Genomic DNA, 19,140 nt, shown 5'->3' on the forward strand with positions numbered 1-19,140 from the left:
AAGCTATTAAACTCTTTGAATGGAGCAAGACTCAGGCAACTGGTATCTGAACCAACAAGGGATCAGGCAATACTGGACCTAGTACTTACCAACGGGGAAAGTATCACAGAGGTCTCGGTGGGTGAAACTTTGGCCTCCAGTGACCACAATATGATATGGTTCAATCTCAGGAAAGGTTTCACGAAATCTACCACAATGACCAAGGTTCTCAAATTCAAAGACACAAACTTCCAAGACATGGGAGACTTCGTTCACCAGGCACTACAAAGCCAAGCAGACACCGTCAGCGTGGAAGAAATGTGGTCAACTCTGAAAGCCACCATACAGGAAGCAACAAACCGCTATGTTAAATCAGTAAGCAAACGGAGTAGGAACAACAAGCCACAGTGGTTCTCTACGGAGATCTCGGACATCATCAAAGAGAAGAAAAAAGCATTCATCTCTTACAAACAATCAGGGACACAGGACTCTAGAGTAAAATATCTGGCCAAGTCAAGGGCCGTCAAAGCAGCAGTTAGGGAGGCCAAATTCCACATGGAGGAGTCTCTAGCAAAGAACATCCAGAAAGGAGATAAATCTTTCTTCAGGTATATCAGTGACAGAAATAAGAACTCGGGCGGGATAGTACGTCTCAGAAAACCAGAGGGAGACTTTGTAGAAACGGACTCGGAAAAAGCCCAACTGTTAAATAAATACTTCTGCTCAGTCTTCACCCGCGAGGCGCCGGGAATCGGCCCTCAGCCACAGACAAGGATTAAATCAGTTGACCCGTTTAGTAATTTCAAGTTTACACCCAGCAGCGTCTATTGCGAGCTGTCAAAAATCAAGGTCAACAAGGCAATGGGGCCTGACAACCTACACCCTAGGGTGCTCAGGGAGTTGGGTGATGTCCTAGCGGAACCGCTATCCGCGCTCTTCAATCTCTCCCTTAGTACAGGTAACGTCCCGATGGACTGGAAGACAGCTAACGTCATCCCACTCCACAAGAAAGGCTCCAAGATGGAGATGGCAAATTACAGACCAGTGAGTCTCACATCGATAGTGAGCAAACTAATGGAAACCCTAATCAAACACCAATTGGATAGAATCATGGACGAGGAGAAACTACGGGATCCCCGCCAACATGGATTTACTAAGGGGAGATCCTGCCAATCCAACCTGATCAGCTTCTTCGACTGGGTGACGAGGAAGCTGGATGCTGGTGAGTCCCTGGACATCGTCTACCTGGATTTCAGCAAAGCATTTGATAGCGTACCACACCGCAGGTTGCTAAGCAAGATGAGTTCTTTAGGTTTGGGCGACACATTGATAAATTGGGTTGGGAACTGGCTTGGAGGTAGGCTTCAGAGGGTAGTGGTGAATGGCATCCCCTCCGAAATGTCAGAGGTGATAAGTGGAGTGCCACAGGGCTCCGTCCTGGGCCCGATCTTATTCAACATCTACATAAGAGACTTGACAGAAGGGCTCCGAGGAAGAATAACATTATTCGCCGATGATGCCAAGCTAAGCAATGTAGCGAACAAGAGCACAACAGACAATAATTCAATGGCAGATGATATGATGCATGACCTACTTCTACTGGAGCACTGGTCTAGGTCCTGGCAACTCAGTTTCAATGCCAAAAAATGCAAAGTCATGCACCTGGGAAGCCGAAATCCATGCAAGATTTACACCCTAAATGGCGAGATCTTGACAAAAACTGAAGCAGAAAGAGACTTAGGGGTGATTGTCAGGGAAGACATGAAGTCTGCAAATCAAGTTGAGCAAGCTTCATCCAAAGCAAGGCAAATCATAGGTTGCATACGCAGGAGTTTCGTCAGCCATAAACCTGAAGTCATTATGCCACTGTATAGATCCATGCTGAGACCGCACCTGGAGTACTGTGTGCAATTTTGGAAGCCGCATTACCGCAAGGATGTGCTGAGACTGGAATCGGTCCAGAGAATGGCCACCAGGATGGTCTCGGGACTCAAGGAGCTCCCATACGAGGAGCGGTTAGGGAAGTTGCAGCTCTACTCACTAGAGGAACGTAGAGAGAGGGGAGATATGATCGAGACATTCAAGTACCTCACAGGTCGCATCGAGGTGGAAGAGGATATCTTCTTTTTCAAGGGTCCCGCGGCAACAAGGGGGCATCAGTGGAAAATCAGGGGCGGGAAACTGCACGGTGACACTAGGAAGTTCTTCTTCACCGAAAGGGTGGTTGATCGCTGGAATAGTCTTCCACTTCAGGTTATTGAGGCCAGAAGCGTGCAAGATTTTAAGGCCAAATGGGACAAACATGTGGGATCTATCCGCAAAGATAGATAGGGAGGGTCATTGGAGTGGGCAGACTTGATGGGCCGTGGCCCTTATCTGCCGTCTATTTCTATGTTTCTATGTTTCTACTGATTCACTAATGATGTTTTGATGTTGTTTCCATGCCTCCTGCAACTGGGTTCTCCTGTCGGGAGTTCCCACTGGTATACTAGACATAGCTCGCCACTTTCCGTGCCTGCAGGGCTGTATTTTCTTTGTGTGTGCCTGTGCACTGTGTTCTTCCTAGGTTTGGTTTCTCATCTTTCATGCCCTGCAGTGGATTCTTTCTGTTCCCAGGAGCCTCGTCTAGTTTTTTTTTCTCTCTCTCAGGACAACTTGCTGCTTCAAAAATTTAAAAAAATCAAGACCAGCATTGTCAAACACCTCCCAGTTCTCTTCAGGGCACACAAGCTCCTTTCCTTCAGGGAACTCGGGAGTGCTTTGTATTCCGGTATTTTCCTCCAGTCGGCTTCTGTGCACTTTAAAGTACTCCTGCAGTGCCTTTCTGGGTTGCCCAGTCAGTCAGGTAGGTTCACAGTTGCTCTGCAGAACTGGCTATTTCTAGTGATCTTCGTAGCATTGAATTGCATGCCTTCATCTTACTGTGGGGTAGCCCTTTCAGAGGCGCATGGCTTCTGTTTCCTGTGGTGTTTGGGCAGGCTTAGCCTCAGGGTGACCTACTGGATGCCTGCTGAGGCATCTTCTATTTAGTTTACAGCGAGGATAGAACCCTAGCTTACACTGTGGGCCATGTCCTTCCCAGGGATGATCTCAGAAGACTCAGTATCTGAGAATCCAGAGATAGATGGGGGACTAAAGGGCATTGTGTCGGTTGGGGATTCATTCCTGGCTGCTTAGCTAGGGCTCATCCAGCTGGTTCCTGGCATTTGTTTATGTACTGGTATTTCCTCTATTTTATTCAAAGGTCTTTTGCTTTCAGGTTGTCTATTCTGATGTTGCTCTAGCAGGTGTCTTTGCCCCTTTTTGTACTGCAGCTCCCTGGATTCTGTCTCTCTAGGCTGTGCTGTGTGCCGCCTTGTTTTCCTGTGCCTTCTCTGTGGAGTCTCACATTTATATATGTGCTGATTCAGCTGTACTCCATTTTGCTAAAATGCAGTAGTGCTTGGCTTGGGCTTGGTTTGTAAACTGTCCCTTTCAGCCTGGTGTTTACTTAGCAACCTTGCAGTATGGTTTTTAATTTCCTTCGGAGTCGTCTCCAGTGGTGGAATGGCCTGTCTTTTCATTCTCCTCCACATTGTCTACTGTACTATGCTACCTGCGGACTTTGCTGTTCAGGCCAATGGACATGCTCTACCTTGTTCTGGCCTTCTGGTTTTGCATGGTATCTTGCTCTGCTGGCAAGTAATCAGTCTATTTCATTTCTCTATGATGCCCTTAGAATACCCCTTTATTGCTATTAGAAGCCCTTTGTATCCCTATTGGTTTTCTTCTTTTCTCTAGGATATGTCAATAACTTAAACTTCCTATGTGGCCTCATGGTATCATACACCTAGTCTACGTTACCTTCTGGGACAGTGCAGATAGTATTTATTTCTCTCCGTCCCCTAGGGAAGTGTATCGCAAACTGTGTGCCTCCTGAGATTCCAAGTGTGCCACAGCACACTGAGGAGGAAGAGAGGCGCCGGACAGCTGACTTGCCTATAGGACGTGCCTCTCACCACGAGAGGCACGTCCTGTAGGGTCAGATGTTCTCAACACGCAGTATGGCACCAGGGACCAGCGCTGCATGTCTAGCAACATCCTGCTGTCGTCGTGTATTTCCCGGGGCTCCTGCCTTCCTCGTCTTCTTTCCCCACCCCTGGACTAGCAGTGGCAGCTCAGTGTGCATTTAACTTTGCCACACAGCTGCCGCTAGCATTAGTTTAGATTAGTGCAGCCCGATTCAGGAAAAAATATTTTGATTCGATTCAGCCTATTGAATCGATTTTTCTGCCCAAAACATCGATGAACATTTTGAAAGAAACGAACTTCTAATAACCAGCCAACATGGTTTCTGCTGGAGGGGGGGGGGAGAGATCGTGCCTAACTAACTTATTGCATTTCTTCGAAGGAATTAACAAACGAATGGACAGAAGAGACCCCATAGACATCATATACCTAGATTTCCAAAAAGCCTTTGAAAAGGTGCCTCATGAACGTCTACTCTGGTAACTGAAGAACCATGGGGTAGACAGAGACGTACATAGATGGATCAGAAACTGGTTGGGGGTAGGAAACAGAGGGATGGGGTGAAAGGCCACTACTCGGACTGGAGAAGGGTCACGAGTGGTGTTCCACAGGGCTCAGTGCTTGGCCCGCTGCTATTTAATATATTCATAAATGATCTAGAAACAGGGACGAAGTGTGAGATAATAAAATTTGTGGATGACACCAAACTATTTAGTGGAGCTCAGACTAAAGAGGACTGCGAAGAATTGCAAAGGGACTTGAACAAACTAGGGGAATGGGCAAAGAGATGGCAGATGAAGTTCAATGTTGAGAAATGTAAAGTATTGCATGTGGGAAGCAGAAACCCAAGGTACAACTATACGATGGGAGGGATGTTATTGAAAGAGAGTACCCAAGAAAGGGACTTGGGGTAATGGTGGACATGACAATGAAGCCGACGGCACAGTGCGCAGCGGCCGCTAAGAGAGCGAATAGAATGCTAGGTATAATCAAGAAGGGTATTACAACCAGGACGAAAGAAATCATCCTGCCATTGAATCAGGCGATGGTGCGCCCGCATCTGGAATACCGCATCCAATATTGGTCACCGTACCTTAAGAAGGATATGGCGTTACTCGAGAGGGTTCAGAGGAGAGCGACACATCTGATAAAAAGGATGGAAAACCTTTCATACGCTGAGAGATTGGAGAAACTGGGTCTCTTTTCCCTGGAGAAGAGGAGACTTAGAGGGGATATGATAGAGACTTACAAGATCATGAAGGGCGTAGAGAGGGACAGATTTTTCAAACTTTCAAAAAATAAAAGAACAAGAGGGCATTCGGAAAAGTTGAAAGGGGACAGATTCAAAACAAATGCTAGGACGTTCTTCTTTACCCAACGTGTGGTGGACACCTGGAATGCACTTCCAAAGGACGTAATAGGGCAGAGTATCGTACTGGGGTTAAGAAAGGATTGGACAATTTCCCGCTGGAAAAGGGGATAGAAGGGTATAAATAGAGGATTACTGCACAGGTCCTGGACCTATTGGGCTGCCGCGTGAGCGGACTGCTTGGCACGATGGACCTCAGGTCTGACCCAGCAGAGGCATTGCTTATGTTCTTATGTTTTCAAACATCCTGGTGGGTTTATTTTATAGCCTCTTCACCTCCTTTGCATCTCTCCTACCCACACTGGCGCTGTGGTGTAAACAAAATAAACAAAAAAGACTTTTCCTCTCTGTTAAATCCTAGCTCATGTTCGTGGTCTAACACCACCTCAGGCAGGATACACATTTCAAATCTGACATATTGTAATCACAAAATGGAAAATAAAATTGTTGTCTGGTCATTATTCAGATCTTGTTGGTCCCAGGCTCTGGTTGTCTTCTGATAACTCACTTGCCAGGATCTCCTTCTTTCTTCGTGCTAACCATCCATCTTCTATCTCTGTCCTCCCCTTCTGTTTCCCTTCCCTCTTCCGGAGGTCTGGTATCTTTCCTTTTTTTTAATCTCTATCCCCAGATCCACGTTTTCTCAACTACCCTTTCATCCAGCATATCTCCCTCCTTCCCCACCACCCCAGGTTCCACCAGCTCTCCCTTTCTCTTCCCAACTACCCTCCTATCCAGTATCTCTATCCCCCCTGTGTACAACTTCTCTCCCTAAATCCCATTATCCATCATCTCTCTCCCTCTTCTGTTTTTAGATCCATTATTTCTTCTATCCCTCCCCCATTTCCTCTCTCCCTCCCCTCTCCCCCAAGTTCATCTCTCCCTCCCCCAAGGTCATCTCTCCCTCCCCCAAGTCCATCTCTCCCTCCCCCAAGTCCATCCATCTTCCCCCTCCATCTTCTCCCTATCTCTTCTTCTCCAGTCCACCAACTCCAAGTTCATCTCCCCTCTCCCCCCAGTTCTGACTCCCAACACAGAAGCCCAGTATTTGGCTGGCAAAGGGCAACACTTGTATATTGTGGCACCTACCAAGAGCTCCAGGCACTTCACACAGCGGTCATACACTTGAAGATGCGGGCCTTGAAAAAGCTGCGTGAGAAGCGTCTCCGCACTGCAGCACTTCCCAATGCGCTCGCACCGCTCCTCGGGAGCCCCCGTGCGGCACCACATCACCCAGTGCTCACAGGTGCGCGGGGCTCTGGTCGTCATATGGCCGATGAAAAGCCAGCTTCTGGCAGGACCCGGAAGAGCAGACTCGCGCCACTCAGCGGCAGCAGCAAGAACGATGCATGCAGGTGGCAGATCGGGGGCGTTTGCCAGGCTCCAGGGGGAAGCATGAGCGTGCATGCGGGAAGATGAGGCACAGGCATCTTCTTCTAGCCAACCAATTAAAAATCACCTTGTTGCCGCCGTTCTGCTCCCAGAGGTCCACTCGGCTTTCCCTCAGCCACTGGAGTCTTTGCTTCTGGTGTAACTTCCGGTTTTGCAAAACCGGAGGTTACATTAGATGGAAGGATTCCAGTGGCAGATGGAAAGCTCGAACGGGTCTCTAACAAGGGGCAGATGAATCTGTGAGTTCGATTTTTTTACAAAATCAAATCAAATCTAATCGATTCGAATCAATTCACCCGAAGTGAATCAATTCAAATCGCGAATCGGGCAGCACTAGTTTAGATGCAGTTCCATCAGGCAGCCTAGGGGCCTTTGCTAGGCCAGTCCGCTTTGATGATGCAACTTCCTCTTTCGTCAGAGGTGGGCCGACCTAGCAAAGGCCCTGAGGCTGCTTGATGGAACCGTGCCTAAACTAATGCTAGCGGCAGTTGTGTGGGGAAGTTAAAAGCACAGTGAGTTGCTGCTAGAGAGAAGTACTGCTGGATAGGGAAGGGAAGAGAGATACTGCTGGTCAGAGGGAGAGGGGAAGGAAAGGAAAGGTGCTGCTGAACCTGGCATAAGAACATAAGAATAGCCTTACTGGGTCAGACCAATGGTCCATCAAGCCCAGTAGCCCGTTCTCACGGTGGCCAATCCAGGTCACTAGTACCTGGCCAAAACCCAAGGAGTAGCAATATTCCATGCTACCAATACAGGGCAAGCAGTGGCTTCCCCCATGTCTTTCTCAATAACAGACTATGGACTTTTCCTCCAGGAACTTGTCCAAACCGTTCTTAAAACCAGATACGCTATCCTCTCTTACCACATCCTCTGTCAAGGCGTTCCAGAGCTTAACTATTCTTTGAGTAAAAAAATTTCCTCCTATTGGTTTTAAAAGTATTTCCCTGTAACTTCGAGTGTCCCCTAGTCTTTGTAATTTTTGACAGAGTGAAAAATCGATCCGCTTGTACCCATTCTACTCCACTCAGGATTTTGTACACTTCAATTATATCTCCCCCTCAGCCATCTCTTTTCCAAGCTGAAGAGCCCTAACCGTTTTATTCTTTCCTCATACGAGAGGAGTTCCATCCCCTTTATCATCTTAGTCGCTCTTCTTTGAACTTTTTCTAGCGCCACTATATCTTTTTTGAGATAAGGAACCAGAATTGAATGCAATACTCCAGATGACGTTGCACCATGGAGTGATACAGGAGCATTATAACATTCTTAGTCTTGTTAACCATCCCATTTTAAATAATTCCCAGAATCCTGTTTATTTTCTTGTTCACCCCCACACATTGGGCAGAAGGTTTCATCGTTTTGTCTACAATGATACCAGATCCTTTTTTGGGGGCGCTAATCCCCAAGGTGGACTCTAGCATCCGGTAACTGTGATTCAGGTTATTCTTCCCAATGTGCATCACTTTGCATTTGTCCACATTAAATTTCATCTGCCATTTGGACGCCCAGTCTTCCAATTTCCTAAGGTCTGCCTGCAGTGTTTCACAATCCGCATACGTTTTAACAACTTTGAACAGTTTAGTGTCATTTGCAAATTTAATCACCTCACTCGTCGTTCCAATTTCCATATCATTTATAAATAAGTTAAATAACACCGGTCCTAGTACAGACCCCTGTGGCACTCCACTGTTTACTCTCCTCCATTGAGAAAATGACCATTTAACCAGAAGAGGTACTGCCTAGGGTGGAGCTTTGGAGGTCTGTGGTTGGGGTACTCAGTTAGACATAGGGGGTACTTAGCTTGAAATAGTTGAGAGCCAGCGCCTCTCCAACCTCTTCCCTGCTGGAACCCCCAACTGGCATCTCAGGGCCAGTGTGGAGGGCCACTGTGCATGCGTGGCGTCAACATTATGACGTTATGCATGCATGTGATGTCATCACAGCAACGTCCATACACTTCCAGCTTGAGAAAGTTTGAGAGACACTGCCCTAGCGATTGAAGGACCTATTTCATCCTATAGGGACCTGTGTATTCCTAGGCTCCTCTGGTTCTACCAGTGGCAAAAGATTTTCTTGAGGTTTGGAGGAGGATGTTTGTGCCACAATGGTGTAATGTTGCGTATCTTCTCTGATAGTCTCTCTTTTCTTCCTGGGCCTTGCCTCACATGTCTATAAGCCATTGTTTTCATGGATTGGGGGGGCTCCACTGCTTTTTTCCTAGGGTAGGCAGCATAATATCTGTATACTGTTTGGACTCTTACCAGGTACTTGTGTCTGGGTCAGTCATGCTTAGTAATGGGACTCTGGATTTGTCCCTTGATCGGTCCCTGTAATGGCAATTCTTATGTAAAATAAGGTCTTCATCAGGGAACACCTAGGTCTTAAACAGGGAACACCTGGATTGGCCTCCGCGTGTGTGGGTCACTGGACTAGATGGACCAAAGGTCTGATTCGGTGAAGGCATTTCTTATGTTCTTATGTTCTTAGGGTCTAATTTCGGCTCCTTCTCTGGATGTAGAGCAAGTCTCACTATTGCTCCATCCCTAGATGTGGAGTGTGTCACCACATGTCTGTGTACTACAGCTCTCTTTCTGGATGTAAAGCAAGTCTCTATCTGGATAGGTGCTCTGGATATAGAGCCTGTCACCACTGGGGTGTGCACTATGGCTCTCTCTGTTGCAGAGCAAGCCTCCACCTGTCTGTGCATCGCAGCTCCATCTCTGGATGTATGTTTATGCTTATTGAAAGCTTCTATAATGCTACTAATGACTGAAGAGTCAATTTAGAGCAGTTTACTTGAGCTTGTGTAAATGTGTTACAATACAGAGTCAGTGTTTTCTGAGATGGTTTTCAAAATAGACAACATTTATACCATAATCAATCATCTTATTTATATGTATGTATACTACTTGGGCATAATGTATCAACCAGCCCTTTAACAAGCCAATCTAAGGTGATTCCAATGTTCTTTGAATGCAAAGGTAGTCTCCACCTGGCTGCACTATGGCTCCATCTCTGGAGGTAGAGTGAGCCTACACCTGACTGTGCACTATGGCTCCTTCTCTAGATGTAAACAGAGTCTTCATCTGGCTGTGCACTATGGCTCTCAACTCTGGATTTAGGAGTCTGCTTGACTGGGCACTACGACTCCATCTCTGAATGCAGAGCGAGTCTTCACCTGGCTTTGCACTACAGCCCCATCTCTGGATATAAAGCGAGTCTCCTCCAGGGTGGATACCATAACTCTATCTTTGATTGTTGAGCAGGTATCCGACTGCCTGAATACCAAGCATCCATCTTTGGTTGTTGAGCATGTCTTTGCTTGGCCATGCAGCACAGATCCATCTCCAGATGTAGAACAAGTCTCCACTTGATTGGGCAGCGCAAATCTTTCTCTGGAGGTAGGACAAGTCTTCGTCTGACTGTACAGGACAACTCCATCTTGGAATTTAGAGTGTACCTCCGCCTGGTGTTTGGAATGGCTCCATCTATGAATGTATAACGCACCTCTTAATGTACGGCACAGCTCCCTCTCTGTATATTGGGAGTATCTCCACTTGGCTATACGGCATGATGTTGAGCATGATTCGGTAAGGCAGTACGGCAGGGATTCCATCCCTAGGTGTAGCTGACACCTCTCCCTTGGGGAGGGTCTCAGTGAGGCTCCATCTTTGGCTGCAGAGCATGTCTCTTTCTCATGTACCACATAATTCCTTACCTGGGTGTTCGTCATGGCTCTGTCAGAGCAGGTCAAGTACAGCCCCGACACTGGCTGTCAGGTGCAGCCTCTTTCCTGGCTGTCAGGAACAGGTCAAGTGCAGCCCTGGCACTGATGGTAGGCGCAGTGTCCTTTCCTGGGCTTCAGGCTAGGCATTGGCTGCATCTTCATCTCTGGACATTGTTCATATGGCTTCTGCTCCGGTTAGTCCTTTTCTGGAGCAGTGGACTATGCTCTTGCTCTGCCCAAGCATCTTTGTGGTACTCCAGGGTCAGGGTGTTTCCTTGTCCTTTGGCTGCCTCGTATACCAACTTGTCTCCTGTTCTTAAGGACATCAATTTCAGATGGCCTTGTTCCTCAGTTCCTTGGAGCTCTGTCTAGTTTAGTAACTCATTCTTCCTGATATTCTTTTTGCTATCCCACCCTATTGAGGACTGTTTTGCTACATCCTACTTGTCTCTGGATTCATCTGCTGATGATGAAAAGAAAGGAAAAAATGTTTTATATAACTCCCACAGAACTCTGTTCCTCAGATAAAGTCACTCTTAGTATTACCCTTCTCCTCCACTGCCAATTCCAGACTTACATAGAAACATAGAAACATAGAAATAGACGGCAGATAAGGGCCCACGGCCCATCTAGTCTGCCCACCTTAATGTCCCTCCCCTACCTTTGCCCTGTGAATAGATCCCATGTGCCGATCCCATTTGGCCTTAAAATCAGGCACGCTGCTGGCCTCAATCACCTGTAGTGGAAGACTATTCCAGCGATCAACCACTCTTTCAGTGAAAAAGAATTTCCTGGTGTCACCTCGTAGTTTCCCGCCCCTGATTTTCAACGGATGCCCTCTTGTTGTCGTGGGACCCTTGAAAAAGAAGATATCTTCCTCCGCCTCGATGCGGTCCGTAAGATACTTGAACGTCTCGATCATGTCCCCCCTCTCTCTGCGCTCCTCGAGCGAGTATAGCTGTAATTTGTCAAGCCGTTTTTCGTATGGTAGATCTTTGGGTCCCGAGACCATCCTGGTGGCCATTCTTTGCACCGACTCCAGTCTCAGCACATCCTTGCGATAATGCGGCCTCCAGAATTGCACACAGTATTCCAGGTGGGGCCTCACCATGGATCTATACAATGGCATAATGACTTCCGCCTTACGACTGACAAAACCCCTTCGTATGCAGCCCATGATTTGTCTTGCCTTGGACGAAGCCTGCTCCACTTGATTGGCAGACTTCATGTCCTCACTGACGATTACCCCCAAGTCTCGTTCTGCTACCGTTTTTGCTAGGATCTCGCCATTAAGGGTATAAGACTTGCATGGATTCTGGCTGCCCAGGTGCATAACTTTGCATTTTTTGGCATTGAAGTTGAGTTGCCATGTCCTAGACCATCGCTCCAGTAGAAGTAGGTCGTGCATCATGTTGTCGGGCACTGAATCTTCGTCTGTTGTGCATTTGCCCACTACGTTACTCAGTTTGGCGTCATCGGCGAATAATGTTATTTTACCTCGAAGCCCTTCTGCCAAGTCTCTTATAAAGATGTTGAATAGGATTGGGCCCAAGACTGAGCCCTGTGGTACTCCACTAATCACCTCCGTCATTTCGGAAGGGGTGCCGTTCACCACCACCCTTTGGAGCCTACCTCCAAGCCAGCTCCCAACCCATTTCGTCAATGTGTTACCTAATCCTATAGAACTCATCTTGCTCAGTAACCTGCGGTGTGGTACGCTATCGAATGCTTTGCTAAAGTCCAGGTACACGATGTCCAAGGACTCCCCAATATCCAGCTTCCCCGTTACCCAGTCAAAGAAGCTGATCAGGTTGGATTGGCAGGATCTCCCCTTAGTAAATCCATGTTGTCGGGGATCCCGTAGATTCTCCTCATCCAGGATCTTATCTAATTGGTGTTTGATTAGAGTTTCCATTAGTTTGCTCACTATCGATGTTAGACTCACTGGTCTGTAGTTTGCTGTCTCCATCTTTGAGCCTTTCTTGTGGAGTGGAATGACGTTAGCCGTCCTCCAGTCCAACGGGACGCTGCCTGTACTAAGGGAGAGGTTGAAGAGCGCGGACAGTGGCTCCGCCAAGACATCACTCAGCTCCCTAAGCACCCTGGGGTGCAGGTTGTCCGGCCCCATTGCTTTGTTAACCTTGAGCTTTGACAGCTCACCGTAGACACTGCTGGGCGTAAACTCAAAGTTACTAAACGGGTCAACTGAGCCAACCCCTGTCTGTAGCTGAGGGTCGAGCCCTGGCGCTTCTCGGGTGAAGACTGAGCAGAAGTATTCATTTAATAGCTGGGCTTTTTCCGAATCCTTTTCCACATAGTCTCCGTCTGGTTTCCTAAGACGTACAATCCCGCCTGAGTTTTTTCTTCTATCACTGATATACCTGAAGAAGGATTTATCTCCCTTCTGGATGTTCTTTGCTAGAGACTCCTCCATGAGGAATTTAGCCTCCCTGACTGCTGTTTTGACGGCTTTTGATTTGGCCAGGTAGTGTGCTCTAGAGTCCTGCTTCCCTGATTGTTTGTAAGAGATGAATGCTTTTTTCTTCTCCTTGATCAGGTCTGAGATCTCCGCAGTAAACCACTGTGGCTTATTGTTCCTTCGCCGTTTACTTACTGATTTTACATAGCGGTTTGTTGCTTCTTGTATGGTTGCTTTCAAAGTCGACCACATGTCTTCCACGTTATCGGTTTCTTCTTGGCTTTGTAGCGCCTGGTGAACGAAGTCTCCCATTTCTTTGAAATTTGTGTCCTTGAATTTGAGGACATTGGTTAGTGTAGTAGATTTAGTGAAACCTTTCCTGATATTGAACCATACCATGTTGTGGTCACTGGAGGCCAATGTGTCGCCCACCGAGACCTCTGTGACACTTTCTCCATTGGTAAGTATCAGGTCCAGTATTGCCTGATCCCTTGTCGGTTCCAACACCAGTTGCCTGAGGCTTGCTCCTTTCATAGAGTTTAATAGCCTCCTGCTGCTGCCGGAAGCAGAGGTAAGTGTAACCCAATCCACATCAGGCATGTTGAAGTCACCTAGCAATACTGTGTCCCCACGCAAGGTGATATTTTCTATATCTTCGATTATTTCCATATCCAGGTCATCCTGTTGTCTTGGGGGTCTGTAAATTACGCCAAGATACAAGCATTTGTCCTTCCCTCTGGCCAAATTAACCCAAAGGGATTCCCCAGTATACTGGACATCTGAGATTCTCGTGACCTTAATGTCATCTTTAGTATATAATGCTACACCCCCTCCCTTCCTACCCTCTCTGTCCCGGCGAAGCAAGTTGTAACCCGGTATGACCATGTCCCACCCGTGGGAGTCTGTGAGCCAGGTTTCGGATATCGCCACCACATCCAGGTCGGCATTCCTTATTTCTGTTTCCAATTCCAGGATCTTGTTTCCTAAACTGTGTGCGTTGACGTACATAGCCCTCCATGTTATATTTTTGTTATGTCTCAGTGGGGATATTCCTGTTTGAGCTATTTGAACACCTTTAGCATTGTTTGTGTTATTTGTGCTTTCCTGAGGCTCAGAACCACAATGTGTACTCCCCATATACCCAGAACTACAGTGTGTACTCCCCCTAGACCCGGAATTACAATGTGACCCATAAATATGATGTGACCCTACTCCCGTCTCAAAAGTGTGTGCACTCACCCCTGACCCAGAATTTTGGTGTCTACTTTCCTCAGCCTCATAAATGTATTGGCATTTTAGTTCGCCTGGTATGTTGTTTGTGCCTGTACCCTCCCCCGACTTACCTAGTTTAAAGCCCTGTGGAGTAGGCGGGCTAGGCGGTGTCCAAGGACATTCTTCCCTCTTCTGGTTAGGTGTAGCCCGTCGTGTCCCTGTAGTCCTTGCAATGCTTCTCCATGGTGCAGAAACCCGAAGTTCATCTCCTTGCACCATCCTCGCAGCCAGTCGTTCGCCCTTTGTATTCAATCCTCTCTGGCTCTGCCCTTGCCCCTCACTGGGAGAATCGAGGAGAAGACTACCTGCGCATCCATCCTCCTCAGCTTCTCCCCCAGGGCCCTGAAGTCTTCAGGTATGCTGTCCGGGCTGCTCCTTGCGGTGTCGTTGGTTCCGACGTGGATTAGAACCATGGGGAAGTGGTCTCGGGGCTTGATGAGTCTGTCAATGCAAGCAGTGACATCCCGGATCCTGGCCCCTGGCAAACAGCAGACCTCTCTTGATTGTAGGTCTGGTCTGCAGATTGGTCCCTCGGTGCCCCTCAGCAGCGAATCTCCGATGACCACCACTCTGCGCTTCTTAGGGGTGGGCTGTACTGTTGATTCCGGAGTTGGAACCGTCTGCTGAACAACTACTTGTAGCTCTTTCTCCGGACCTTCCTGTAGCAGCTGATATCTGTTCCTCAGGGCGATATGAGGTGTTGATGTTGAGCTGTCCTGTATGGGGGAAAAAGAGACAGAGTTAGGTCCTCTGCATTTTCTTGTGGAGGAAGTCACCAACTGCCAGGAGTCAGCGTCTCCAACCACTTCCTGCATTCCGGTAGTTTGTCTCAAGGTGTTCCTTTCATCTATCCACCCCCTATGCCTGGAATAAATTACCCGAGTTTGTCTGTCAAGCCCTTCCCTTGTTTAAAAGCAGACTGAAACTCACCTTTTTGATATAGCTTTCAATCTTTAGTCGTACTCCTCTGCCCTCCAACCCAGCCCACTGATTAACCGTTCTCCTTAATTGTAACCATGACATCCTGTTTGTCTGTCTTGCCTGTTTAGATTGTAAGCTCTTTCAAGCAGGGTCTGTTTTCTTATTCTTTGTGACTGTACAGTAGTGCTGCCCGATTCAGGAAAAAATTTTTTGATTAAATTCAGCCTGCCCAACTGGGTGGTTTTTGGTTTTTTTTTTGGGGGGGAGAGGGTTCAAACATCCGTGTGGGTTTATTTTAGAGCCTCTTCATCCCCCCCCCCTCTTGCCCTCTCCTACCCACACTGGCGCTGTGGTGTAAATTTTTTTTTTTTTTTTTTTTAAAGACTTTTTCTCTCTCTGTTAAATCTTAGCTCACGTTTGCGGTCTAACACTACCTCTGGCAGGATACACATTTCAAATCTGACATATTGTAATCACATAATAGAAAATAAAATTATTTTTTCTACCTTTTGTTGTCTGGTCATTATTCAAATCATTTTGGTTCTAGGCGCTGGTTGTCTTCTGATAACTCGCTTGCCAGGGTCTCCTGCCCATTTGTCATTTTCTTCTTTCTCAGTGCTAACCATGCAAGGTGATGCATGTCGGTAACAGAAATCATATGCACGAATACAGGATGTTCAGTGCTATACTCGGAGAGAGCCACCAGGAAAGAGACTTGGGAATACTTGAAGACAATTCAATGTCTGGTGCGGCGGCAGCGAAAAAGGCCAACAGAATGCAAGATTGATTAAGAAGGAGATCACAAACAGATCTCAGAAGGTTATCATGCCACTGTACCGAGCCATGGTATGCCCCCACCTGGAATACTGCGTCCAACACTGGTTTCCGTACATGAAAAAGGACATAGTATTACTCAGAAGGGTCCAGAGAAGAGCAACAAAATTGGTTAAGGGACTGGAGGAGTTGCTGTACAATGAGAGGCTAGAGAAAAGGGCCTCTTCCTTGAAAAGAGGAGACTGAGAGGGGACATGATCGAAACATTCAAGATATTGAAGGGAATTGACTTAGTAGAGAGAGATTGTTCACCCTCTCCAAGGTGAAGAGAAGAGAGGGGACTCACTAAAGTTACAAGGGGATAGATTCTGTAAAAATGGTAAGGAAGTTCTTCACCCAGAGAGTGGCAGAAATCTGGAACGTTCTTCCAGAGGCTGTTATAGGGGAAAGTACCCTTCAGGGATTCAAGAAAAGGTTAGATAAGATCCTGCTGGACCAGAACATACGCAGGTAAGGCTAGACTCAAATAGGGCACTGGTCTTTGACCTAAGGGCTGCCGCGTGAGTGGACTGCTGTGCACGATGGACTGCTGGTCTGACCCAGCAGTTGCAATTCTTATCTTCTTATCCATCTTCCATCTCTGTCCTCCCCTTCCATTTCCCTTCCGTCCACTGGAGGTCTGGCATCTTACCTTATTTTCGGCTCCATCCCCAGATCCACCTTTTCTCAAATACCCTTTCATCCAGAAACTCTCCCTCCTTCCCCACTACCCCAGGATCCACCATCTCTCCCTTTCTCTCTTCCCAACTACCCTCCTATCCAGTATCGCTATCCCCCCTCCACATCATGTCCCAACTTCTCTTCATTTCTTTTCCTTCCCTCCCTAAATCCCATTGCCACTATCTCTCTCCGTCTCCTCTGTTTTTAGACCCATTATTTCTTTCCCACCCCAGTCTGGCATATGCATGTTTCTTTGAACCCCCCTCCCCTTCCCTCCCTCCGTGTACTTCTACACCAGGGCCTGTCCACCCCTGAAGGCCTGCACCTCCCTTGAAGGCCTGCGTGTTCCCCCCTGGCCTCCCGCTCTTCCATTTACCTAATTCCATCAGCGGAGCAGCCTGCAGAGAGGATCGCCGGTGCTAGCGATCTTTGCAGGCTGCCATTGGCTTCCGGAGCTGTCTTCACTCTGCTGCAGTCTCGCCCTTCCTCTGACGTCAGAGGCAGGATCACGGCAGAGGAAACAACAGCTCCAATGGCAGCCTGCAAAGATCGCTAGAACCGGTGATCCTCTCTGCAGGCTGCTCCGCTGCTGGAATTAGGTAAATAGATGCGCGGGAAGCCAGACACCGCAGGACTTCCTGACTGACTCTCCCCCCTCGCCCTCTAAAACAGGAGCAGCTGCGGCCAGCCAGTAAAAGGCAGCACTACTGCTCCTGTTAAGGGGGCATGAGGGGGAGGGTCAGTCACCAAATCGGGAGGCCAATTTTTTTTTTTTTTAAATCGATTCACCCGAAGTGAATCGATTCGAATTGGGCAGCACTACTGTGCAGTGCTACGTGCATCTGGTAGCGCTTTAGAAATTAATAGTAGTAGTAGTCATTTTATTTCCTTTAGTCACAGCAGATAAATTAAGGGTCCCGCCCTTTCTGGATTGTTTGGTTTCTATTTTCTTCCATAGGTGTTTTGGACTTCTAGTGGCTTTGAGTTGGCCTTGTTGATAACCGTACATCTCTGGACTATGAGGAGGGAGTTTTTTTGCCTATTGGCTTTGTTATGAGAAATACTGGCTAATCAAGGAGCTTACCATCCTATAAGACAGAGTTCAATTTGGTTCTCTCTATCTCCACCTGCTGGTGGATGAACATAACCCACTTGTCTCTGGATTCATCTTCTGTAACTAATGGAAAGAAAATTATCAGGTAAGACATAATTTTTCATTATAGCACTGCTTCTGTGAGTAGCACAGATCATTTCAGCAATGGTAGCTATTCCCCTTCCTATGCTGAAACATGCCACTCTTGCAACATACAGTATATCCTACCCCTGACAGATCCATTAGACCTTTGAGACCAATGTCTTGCCCATGCTGAAGCCACATAGCACTGTGATCTTTTTAAAGTCTGCAAACATTTATGTTTATCAACAAACCTGAAAGCAGTCTTGTTGGAATATTGCCACATTAATAAAATGTGAATAGTTCCTTCAGTGTGTGATACAATTTGTGACACACTGTACTTGAAATAAATTCTCATCCATTTCACTCACACTGACTGAACGAAAGATTATGTACCACCCACTGTAATATACCGAGGCTCCTTCCCCCAGTCAGGGCTACAGCTTCTACCTGCTGACACAGCGGACCAGTGACATTAAGCTAATCAGAACTTTTTTGTTTTAATCTTCACAGTGGGGAGACTATGGGCTAGATTCACTAAGCAAACTGATCGTCTACTGACCAACCTCCGATCCGATCTGCGCATGCAAATGAGGGGAAACGGCATGCAAAGTAGGAAGGCAGCGATTCACTAAACAGAAGAAGGAAGACCGATTGGGCTTGCCAATCCAAAGTGAAGCGATTGCTGAGGAACAGTCGCTTCACTTCTTACCAACTCTCCTGCCCTTTAAAACCACGGGTTGGCAATGCGCTCTTGCAGAATACATAAAAAAGGAATTCTTTCTTTTTTATATATTCTGCAAAATTAATTGCCAGCCCGTGGTTTTAACCTGCCCCCCCCTTTTTCCCGGTGATGATGCCCGCTTCTATGGCAGGAGGGTTCCCACCAGTGTTCCCGCTAAGGTGCGCTGGCCTGCGCGCGCGCACAAAATATTACATCGCAGCGCAAAGTTTCTCTTCACAGCGCACACACGCGTCGCAAAGGTAAGGGGAGGTAAGGTAAGGGGACGCATTGGGGGGATTGCACTTCCCCACAATTGCCATGCTTCGGTTCCTCTTCTTCCTTCCTTCCTCCCCCCCCCCCCCCCCCGCGGGACCCTGCGGCACCATCAACTCTTACTCCCTCTAATGTCGGCCCTGCAGCTCCAGACTTCCTCGCACCTTCTCCCCTCCCGCTTTGGATCGCTATTATTTTAAATGTTATAGCCGCGGAGCTGTATCCATCAGTGGAGATGTCTAACCTCGGCCTGCCCCGGAACTCTTACTGCAACAGTGACTTCCTGTTCCTGCCTAGACGGGCGGCTGCTGCAGTAAGAGTTCCGGGGCAGGCCGAGGTTAGACATCTCCACTGATGGATACAGCTCCGCGGCTATAACATTTAAAAT

The sequence above is a fragment of the Geotrypetes seraphini genome, chromosome 2, assembly GCF_902459505.1.
Source record: "Geotrypetes seraphini chromosome 2, aGeoSer1.1, whole genome shotgun sequence".
Taxonomy (NCBI): Eukaryota; Metazoa; Chordata; class Amphibia; order Gymnophiona; family Dermophiidae; genus Geotrypetes; species Geotrypetes seraphini.